Source organism: Anabrus simplex, chromosome 3 (assembly GCF_040414725.1).
Source record: "Anabrus simplex isolate iqAnaSimp1 chromosome 3, ASM4041472v1, whole genome shotgun sequence".
Taxonomy (NCBI): Eukaryota; Metazoa; Arthropoda; class Insecta; order Orthoptera; family Tettigoniidae; genus Anabrus; species Anabrus simplex.
Window position 1 is genome coordinate 102,976,365 of NC_090267.1, and position 10,478 is coordinate 102,986,842.

A 10,478-nucleotide genomic window follows, 5' to 3' on the forward strand; every position below is an offset into this window, starting at 1 on the left:
TAAAAATATTTCTATTTGTGTAATTATGTTGTTCAAGCAGTGGGGGCAGCAGGTGGTAACATTATTTTTCAGCGCACAATGAAACACATACTGCATTAATTAAGTTGCTACGTACTGTAAACTTAGTATTTTATGAGCCAGCATCATAGTTGAGCGCTGTGATCCGAAAAGTCCATGACAGTAAAATAGCATACAGTTTCTAAATCTCCTGGCTGAGTAGCTCAGACGGTAGAGCGCTGGCCTTCTGAGTCGAACTTGGCACGTTCGATCCTGCCTTAGTCCGGTGGTATTTGAAGGTACTGAAGTATGTCAGCCTCGTGTCGGTAGAATTGCTGGTACATTAAAGCAATCCTGCGGGACAAAATTCAAAATTCTGGCACCCGGCGTCTCCAAAAACGGTGATACTTAGTGGGACGTAAAATAGATATTATTATTATTATTATTATTATTATTATTATTATTATTATTATTATTATTATTATTATTATTATTATTATTATTATTATTATTAATCCAACAAATAAATACAATTTCTAATCGTTATACGAGGGCTAATCAGAAAGTAAGTTACACTTCCAAGTTATGATCATTTATGAAATCACCTTCACGTAGGCGACACGGCTATGACAACATACTTTTCCACACACATAGTCCCCAAGAGAATGTTAACATTTCTCGGAACAGTCAACCAACTTTTCGATTCCGGATACGTAGAAATCACCTCCAGAGCTTTGTAACCCTCTGGAGACAGCTGCTTTCACCTCCTCATCGTTTTGGAATCGTTGTCCATCGGGAAAATTTCCCCTGGACTGTATGGATGATGTTGCTTCAGCATTTCGGACGTTAGGCGGGCCGTGTGTGGTGTTGCGTGTTGATGTGTCCAGACTTAGCGCCATACGATTGTCATGTGTTCTGTAAGCTGAAAATGAATCTCGGTGGATGACGACTCCGAAACGATGAGGAGGTGGAAACAGCTGTCTCCAAGTGGTCACATAGCGCTGGGGGTGATTTCTAAGCATTCGGAATTCAAAAGTTCGTTGACCGTTCCGAGAAATGTTTGCAGTCTCTTGGGGAAAAGTGAACTTACATTTCACGTTGTCATATCCGTGTTGCCTATGTGTAGGTGATTTCATAAGTGGCCATAATTTGGAAGTGTAACTTTCATTTTGATTCTCCCCCGTATCTTGTCACAGTCTCTTATTCTTAATTTGTTGTCCTGTGTGTACCACACTTTACGTTATCCCTCTTTTTAATGCATTATTTCCTAAAACGAAGTCATATCACACGAGAATAAAAAAAAACACTGATATAAGAAAACATTGTGCACTATGTTCTGCCTTCCTAATTGTTTGTACATTGCATGATGGTTTTGCCTACAGGAATTTCACAAATGTGGATGAGTTTTTCGGGAAATATCCTTTAATTTGCCGGTTCTGGTCGTTTCGTTTGCGCTTCTTCTGGCTACAGATAGCACGGTTCATCCAAAGTGCCGTAGCGAAGATCCGGGCTGACTACACTGAGCTAGACAAATGTCCACTTGTTTCCAACAAACTTTAAGATTGGGTGGCTTAATTTATCTACGTACCAACATATTTGTAACATTTACTAAGTTGGAAATTCATCAGTCAAAAGCATAAATCTGGCCTTCGATTAGCACAGCCATGTTTTCTCATATAGTAGGCCTATAACTTCGATTATCCGTCTCTCAATTAACCAATCATCGGGTTATTAGACAGTATTTCCTTCCACTAGATAATCAATAATTCCTGATAAAATTCTCTGTCTCTGTTAAAACAGATTGGTCCTTCATCTCCTTAAAATTTACGAAAATACGCAACCCACCTCACACAGCCCTTGGGCGATGCTGCTCTGCTGACTACCTACATATCAGAAACGTAGAACAAGCCAATGTTGCTCTGGAAAATTCCTACAAAAGCCGATACGAGATGAAAATGAAATGGCGTATGGCTTTTAGTGCCGGGAGTGTCCGAGGACATGTTCGGCTCGCCAGGTGCAGGTCTTTTGATTTGACACCCGTAGGTGACCTGCGCGTCGTAATGAGGATGAAATGATGATGAAGACGACACATACACCCAGCCCTCGAGGCGAAATTAACCAATGATGGTTAAAATTCCCGACCCTACCGGGAATCGAACCCGGGACCCCTCTGACCAAAGGCCAGCACGCTAACCATATAGCCATGGAACCGGACGCCGATACGAGATAATATTTCAGCTTACAACTCTGATCAAAATTATTCTGTCATCTAACTGAAGGTTCAGTATTGTATGAATTATATCAAAGAATTTTCGTTCTAAATGATACATGTGCTGTATTTCTCCCCTCAACATTGTCACATAACGGTATTTAGAGGCCCAACGACGATATAATCTTCGCACCACTTCTTCTATAGAGGATTGTTCAGATATGGCTCTGACTATTTTGTCTGAGAGGACACCTATGGAGTAAGGGTAAATGTTTTGAAGAATTTGAGAAGGAGAAAGAGAAAACACTAGAGCGTGATCTTGAAATGAAACTCAACTAAAAATCTTAAAAATGAAATATCATTAGTATAATTGCTCGAAAATTTAGAAATTCCCCTAAGCAACATAGCCAAGGTATGAGGCAAACTATTAAAGCCAGGTGACATAACAGGTAACGGCCTAGGGGGCGAAAGACACAGCATTATTTAAAAAGAAAGGTGGAATGGAAATACGACGCTCAGGTTCATTTCCTAACGGGGCAGAAGTTTGTTGAGTAACCACGGATTTTCCGCTCTCTACATTCTTGGACGAGTCTTCTTGCCTTACGATGTTTACAACAGTGGCTTGGTCGGCTTTGGGAGTAACAGTCCCAGTTAACAATTGACTAACTTTACTGGACATATTGGAAAGGTGTTCAACAAGAATTACAAAAATTCATGATTGGCTAAATTCAAAAGTGGGGGAAAGAAAAGATCAATATTGCCAACCCAAAAATGAATGAACATAATTTAGTAAAAAAATAACTTATGAATACAAAACTTCTTCAACTTCGATATAATCTTCGCACCAAGATATAAGGACCATTTATAACGTGTTGCTAAAATGATCTAGTAAATAGTTTGTGCAAAGTGATATGTTGTGATAGAATCTAAATGAACGTTGTAAAACACGAATCAGAGGTATGTCGTGGAAATTAAACGTCCCAGTGGAAGGAGCAAGCATAAGTAGCACACTGCCTCCGAGCAAGAAACATGTCATTATTGTCAACGAAACGTTGAAATGAAATGAAATGGCGTATGGCTTTTAGTGCCGGGATATCCCAGGACGGGTTCGGCTCGCCAGGTGCAGGTCTTTCTATTTGACTCCCGTAGGTGACCTGCGCGTCGTGATGAGGATGAAATGATGATGAAGACAACACATACACCCAGCCCCGTGCCATTGGAATTAACCAATTAAGGTTAAAATCCCCGACCCGGCTGGGAATCGAACCCGGGACCCTCTGAACCGAAGGCCAGTACGCTGACCGTTCAGCCAACGAGTCGGACAACGAAACGTTAAGGAAACAGTAAAGTCGTTCAGATCTGCAAATGGATCCATGGTTCGAATCCTCCTCTATGCAGATATTTTTGACTGTATTCATTGTATCTATGTACGGCAGAGTGTCTCCTTTCAGACGATAACACAGTTATTTTAAGCCTGAACTACACAGCTATGAAAAAGGGTTACGCCACAAAGCTTATTCATTCGTTCGCGATCTGGAATGAACATTTTTGTTTTGTTTTTAATAATCTACACTCGTAACGTATTCCAATAGCGAATATATTCCTCATCTATGGAGATACATGACTGAAGTCATTACAGTCAAAATGACTGTATCAGAAACAATTTCCTGAGAGAAAAAAGACAGCTAATTAATTCAGAGTCCTTGATCGATATTTATGTTCAACTGGGGCACTTGGAAGGTAACCTCCTATAACGTCAGGTCATAATGAAGAGGTTATTTCAGACGCAATCCGCTATGTCCCTCATATCGTTGTACAGGCACTTGTGCCGGTCATGTTTTATGCGAGTGCTGCCTAACAGTCAATTTCAACCACACCATCTGCAATTGCATCAGAAGCTTCACGATACACATGGGTTTCATGGCGATGATGGGACAAGAAGGGGATAGGAGTGGGTATCAATTGACTTGGACTTCATTAAGGTACAGTCCCACCATTTGCCATTTGGTGAGAACATGTAAAACCACGGGAAACAATCTTCAGGGCTGTAGACAGTGCCGTGCAATCTGGTGTCAAATATAATATTGAAGATGCGTCAGTGAGATACTATGAAGAATGTATCTTATTCGAAAAGTGCACGTAGGCGGGATAAAATGAAAGTAATAACACGAAAGCAATAAAATTATCAACTGCTGATTGGTTGACGTTCCAGTATGTCTTATACTGGATTGGCCATTTGAGCCACGAACTCTTTATTTAGATAGAGTGAACTATTGTAATCAATGCAATCGCTCTTTTTTTTTTTCGTCTCCGTGGCTAACTGGTTAGCATTGGTTTTAAGAGGTCCCGCTCGGATCGTTGATTTTAAACTTCAGTGGTTAATGTATCTGGCCTAGAGACTGGGTATGTTTGTACCGTTGTTAGCATTATATTTTATCACAGGTACAGCAGGGCCCCATATTCACAGACGCGTCCTTCACTGCTGTTTCCCATATTCACACCAGGCAGATATTGAGGCAGTCCCTTAATTAAATCTACGGGCGCTTCTTTCCCACTCCTAGTCATTTCCTGTCCCATCGTCGCCATAAAACCAATCTGCGTCGATACGACGTAACGTAAATTGTAATAATAATAATAATGACAATAATAATAATAACAATAATAATAATAATAATTAAATGTTGTTGTGTGGCATTTTAACGATAGCAAGAAGCCTCGAAGTAAGAAGCGTTTCTCGTTATTAGTTGGATATTAACCTCTATAGTCCGGCTCTTTGGCTGAATGGTCAGAGTAGCAGCCTTCAGGTACGTGGGAACCAGGTTCGATTCCCTTCGGAACAGTGTGATTTTAATCACAAACGATTAATTATCTCGGCTCGGGGACTGGGTATTTGTTTAGTCTCTAACATCACTGCAACTCACACACCACGCGCGACATCATCCTCCCCCGCAATAACACGGCGCTTCCCAGGCACGGCAGACGCTGCCCAAACTCGTTGGAAAGTCTATTTTGCATGGGCTGCATTTGGCTAATAACAGCAACTAATAATAATAATAATAATAATAATAATAATAATAATAATAATAATAATTGTACCGGGAGGTACACCTCAACGCCGCGCATTTAAAACTAGCGCCTAAATGAACTCCTTTATTGGTGAAACAGTGAAACTGAAACTACACCAACTTAGAAATTTACTCAGAAGGTGTCACCACAAAAATAAGATGTAATTTTGTTATTGTGAAGTTTCCTGAACTGACTGTATTTCTACTAGTTTTGTTTGTTATCCATCAAGAAGTTTGGACATTCTTTCACAGATGACACTACTAAAAACTATGATCATGCACCCTGGTGCGAGGTATAAGAACTTATTATTCAAAGAAGTTTTGTATTCGTTAAGTTTTTTATTGATTGATGTTCATTTATTTTTGGGTTGGCAATATTTCCTTTTTATTTCCGCCAGTTTTGAATAGCCAGTCCCTAATTTCTGTAATTAATTTTCCACCTATGACCGGCTTCTTCTTCGATTCTGAGTGTAACTTTGAAGTTAACCAATAAACTTGAGAGGGTGTGGCTAGTTTAATCTTGAATGGTCTCGAACCTTCCCTGAGGGTTTATAAACTGCGTATTTTCACGTTTCTTGGCCAATTGATCGTCATCTTACTGAGCGTGTGTGTCAAGCAGGAGGCGGGTGGCCTTTTCGTCGGCAGCTAGAACTGCTACCAGGTATGGCCACATAATTCCATCTTTCTTGTTGTAGCTACCTCCGCAGTTTAACCCGAGGGAAAGGTCCGAATCGTTGACTATGTAACCTTCATTTCTAAAAATGTAACTTTCTGTCGGCTAATGTAAAAAAAACTTCATAAAACCTTTAACTGTAAATCGGGGATAGAGAGTGGTGTACCCTCTGGAGCTCCCCTTTGTTTTGTTTGAAGTGACTACGTTTTGTAACTGTTTTTCTTCCTTTCCGTAATGCATTAATTTATCCGTATACAAGTCACCTCAGTAGTTTGGAAATAGCCCCTGTTTCATCGGCCTAGTGCCCTCTAGGTTTTAAGTGCTCATATCTAGGAATGCAAGTATACGCCTCCATTCATTTTGTGTTCGGGCTATTAATTTAAGCCGGGCTGAGTGGCTCAGACGGTTAAGGCGCTGGCCCAACTTGGCAGGTTCGATCCTGGCTCAGTCCGGTGGTATTTGAAGGTGCTCAAATACGTCAGCCTCGTGTCGGTAGATTTGCTGGCACGTAAAAGAACTCCTGAGGGACTAAATTCCGGCCCTCGGCGTCTCCGAAAACCGTAAAAGGGTAGTTAGTGGGACGTAAAACAAATAACATTATTACATTGATTTAACCTGTTATTCTTATCCCACGAAGGCCCAGTAGGTTGGGTATTTAATACCCCTGTAAAAGTAAGTTCCATTTTTAAATAGTGCCTTGAGAGGCCTGTAATGTAAGTTGAGGTTGCCTCGAGTAGGCCTGGAAAACTGAGAGCCTGTTCGCTCTTTTTCAAAAGTTTTGTAAGGTTTATGAATGCCTCTTGAAAGCTAGATATTGCAATTTTGGGAGCAAGTGGTCTTTGAATTAGAGGATTTCTGTCCTTGTATAAATTTGTGCTCTTTTGTAAATTTGAGCTTGTAGCTCAGGAAATGTAAAGCTAGGGGCTTAAAGCCCAAAAGGTTAAGGTCCTGAATCTTGGATTTTTCCCCATCTTGTTTAACGATTGCTACTTGTACCTGTAACATTGTCATGAAAAAATTGTTATGTTTGAAGTTCTGAAAATATAACCTTCAGTTTAAGTTTTAAATTCAGTTCTTGACAATGTAGTTATACCCATTCATCCCAGCACCTTCTTTCACCTCTGCGTTCCACGGATACTCCGGAATAATAATAATAATAATAATAATAATAATAATAATAATAATAATAATAATAATAATAATAATGTATTACACACAATAGCATCACAAGCAGGCCTTCAGATATCATTCAAGAAAACCAAGTATATGCAGAATTTTCAGCGAAAGTGCATGAAGAAACTGCATATAGAACAATTTCACAGGAAGGGTCTATCTTTTTTTAAATACTTTGAGAAATAATTCTGCCTGCGGGATTAGACAGTCTGGTCAATACAGAAGGGCCTCAAAAACTTTAGAGAGCATTTTGACTACCATTCAATCACTACAATAAACGAGTAATGTCACGTAATGCTATATTGAAACGTTACAAGACAGTTATTCTACCGAAAGCTCTACATGCTTCAGGAACCTAAACTTTAGGTCATTCTAAAATTGCAGATACTGAAAATCAAGAACGTAAAATTCTTAGAAAAAGTTTCGGTCCCATGCAGGAAAATGGAATTTGGATCAAAAGGCGACCTTCAGGCCTCTATAGTTACACAGATATTCACGAATACTATACGGAGGAGACGTTTGAATTTTTTGGACTCATTTTTAGGATGGATAATAATAAACTTACGAAAATATTATTCAGTGTGATAAATTCCAAAGCCAACGGCCATACTATGTTGAATACACTGGTTCTCATCCGATCACCGCAGTTAGGCAACATTGGGCGTCGTAAGTACTTGGATGACTGATCGCTTGGGAAAACCACGTGCTGTTGGTTCAATTCCCTTTTTAGGGGCAAAAGATCTTTCTAGGTCGACGCTCCGAACAAATAGCATTTATAAAAAATTCCAAAAACAAGAGAATAAATTGGCTTGAGGAAACAAGACGGGACCTGAATGAATTGAATATCGGGGAATTCTTTCTTTCTTAATCTGTTTACCCTCCACGGTTGGTTTTTCTCTCGGACTCAGCGAGGGATCCCACCTCTAGCGCCTCAAGGGCAGTGTCCTGGAGCTTCAGACTCTGGGTCGGGGGATACAACTGGGGAGGATGACCAGTACCTCGCCCAGACGGCCTCACCTGCTATGCTGAACAGGGACCTAGTGGAGGGATGGGAAGATTGGATGGGACAGGCAAGGAAGAGGGAAGGAAGAAGCGGCCGTGGCCTTAAGTTAGGTACCCTCCCGGCATTTGCCTGGAGGAGAAGTGGGAAACCACGGAAAATCACTTCCAGGATGGCTGAGGTGGGAATCGAACCCACCTCTACTCAGCTGACCTCCCGAGGCTGAGTGGACCCCATTCCAGTCCTCGTACCACTTTTCAAATCTCGTGGCAGAGCCGGGAATCGAACCCGGGCCTCCGGGGGTGGCAGCTAATCACACTAACCACTACACCACAGAGGCGGACACATCGGGGAATACATAATGAAAAGTTCCAAAGTCTTCAGAACCTCAGTAAATAAACACACATTTGTGGTCAAACGTAGCAGCAGGACTGGTACAAAGTGGTCAGAAGAACGGAAAAGGCAACACAGTGAGTTCATGAAGAGATTTTGGAAGAATAGGAAGGCAAAAGTCATCAAGCTAATGAACAAGTTCCAACGCACTCTATGAACTGGCATAACGACATAATAATAATAATAATAATAATAATAATAATAATAATAATAATAATAATAATAATAATAATAATAATAATAATTCAGATCATCTGTGCGTAAATTGTGAACGAAGGGGTTCTTAATGGACACCATCGATTCCCAGGACCTACTTAGTGAACTCAAAACTGAGATCATATAAAGGAGAAGAGTTGTCTAAGTGGAGGTGGAAATGTTGGCTAAGAGTCTTGGCCAACCCTGACACGCAAAACACAGCGGTCATGTAACTGGGACCAGACACAAGTAATTCAATAAAAGCCCAACGTATGTTGTCGTGAAGGCGGATGTACCTGGCTGATGACGCACGACTCCTCTCCCCCCACCACAGCGCCCAGTCGCCATGGCTACGAACCGCCGCGCTCTGTCCTATCCTGGGGCAAATCTTGTGACGTAGCCCTCCCTCTAGTATTCTCGGAATAACTAGAAAACGTTTGCTTTCAGAGTTGACACTAATGTGACCAGTATGGACAAATATATCACACTACACACAGGGTCAGGTGGTGGTGATGATTACGATGAATCATAACTTGGATAATTCAAACCTGATGGGTCCAGAAAAAAAAAACTCGAATTAACAACGAATTCGAATTAAACAATATCACACACCGTACTTACCCGAATCGCAAATTCAAAACGTTTCGTAATTTTTCAGAGTTTCTTCGAGTTGCAATAACAGTAGAATATGGTGAAACAATAATAGCACAATAACAGGCAGTCAATTCCACGTAGAATTCTGAGTTTAGCTAATACGCAGATTTTCTCGATTACGGAAAAGCAATGTACGTTACCTAGAAGACTATTCAAGGAACATTCCCTCCGGCGGCAAAGAGCTTGAACCTTAGCTTCTCAACACCTACAGCTCCGTTTCAAGCATCAACATGGTTCCAAAGTACTCTTTTCTTCCTCGCTGGCAGCGTCCCATTATCCTTAAACTTCATGTTTTCGACATTTGAGAGTTATAATATAGTATTCTTACTTCAAATTAAACAACATAATATTCGAATTAAACACGAACTTTTAACGTTGTCTTGTGTGGGAATGTGAAGAGACCACGAGAGAGAAGTTCGGATTATTCACGAATTCGAATTAAAAACTTTCGAACTAACCAGCTTCTACTAAACGAGTATAATAATAATAATAATAATAATAATAATAATAATAATAATAATAATAATAATAATAATAATAATAATAATAACAATTTCGTGTGGCTATTTCTAGCCGGGTGCAGCCCTTGTAAGGCAGACCCTCCGATGAGAGTGGGTGGCATCTGCCGTGCGTAGGTAACTGCGTGTTATTGTGGTGAAGGACAGTGTTGTGAGTGGTGTGTGAGTTGCAGGGATGTTGGGGACAGCACAAACCCCAGTCCCCGAGCCATTGGAATTAACCAATGAAGGTTAAAATCCCCAACCCGCCCGGGAATCGAACCCGGGACCCTCCGAACCGAAGGCCAGAACGCTGACCATTCAGCCAACGAGTCGGACTACTAAACGAGTCAGTGAGGATCTCAAAAATGAAAACGCATTAGACGAATAGGTCAGAAGAATGATTGATACAGCCTACAACTTAAGCAAGAAGGTTTACTAAAATAAATCCACATCAGTCAATGCAAAACTGTAGTCTCTATGACAGTAGCTGAACCTGAAGTTCTTAACGCGGCAGAAAAACTCACCATCAAAGGAGCAAGACTGTTATAGAAACTAGAGGTAAAGGACTATCGTGTGAAAGGTACTAGGGCCAAGGTTTATAAATGGAGAAATATTCTAT

The 10,478-nt window shown here is 40.7% G+C and overlaps 1 pseudogene; it reads left to right on the plus strand.

Moving 5' to 3' along the window:
- The first annotated feature begins 7,713 nt into the window (after nucleotides 1–7,713).
- Nucleotides 7,714–7,832, plus strand: LOC136867559 (5S ribosomal RNA; annotated as a pseudogene).
- Nucleotides 7,833–10,478: the final 2,646 nt, after the last annotated feature.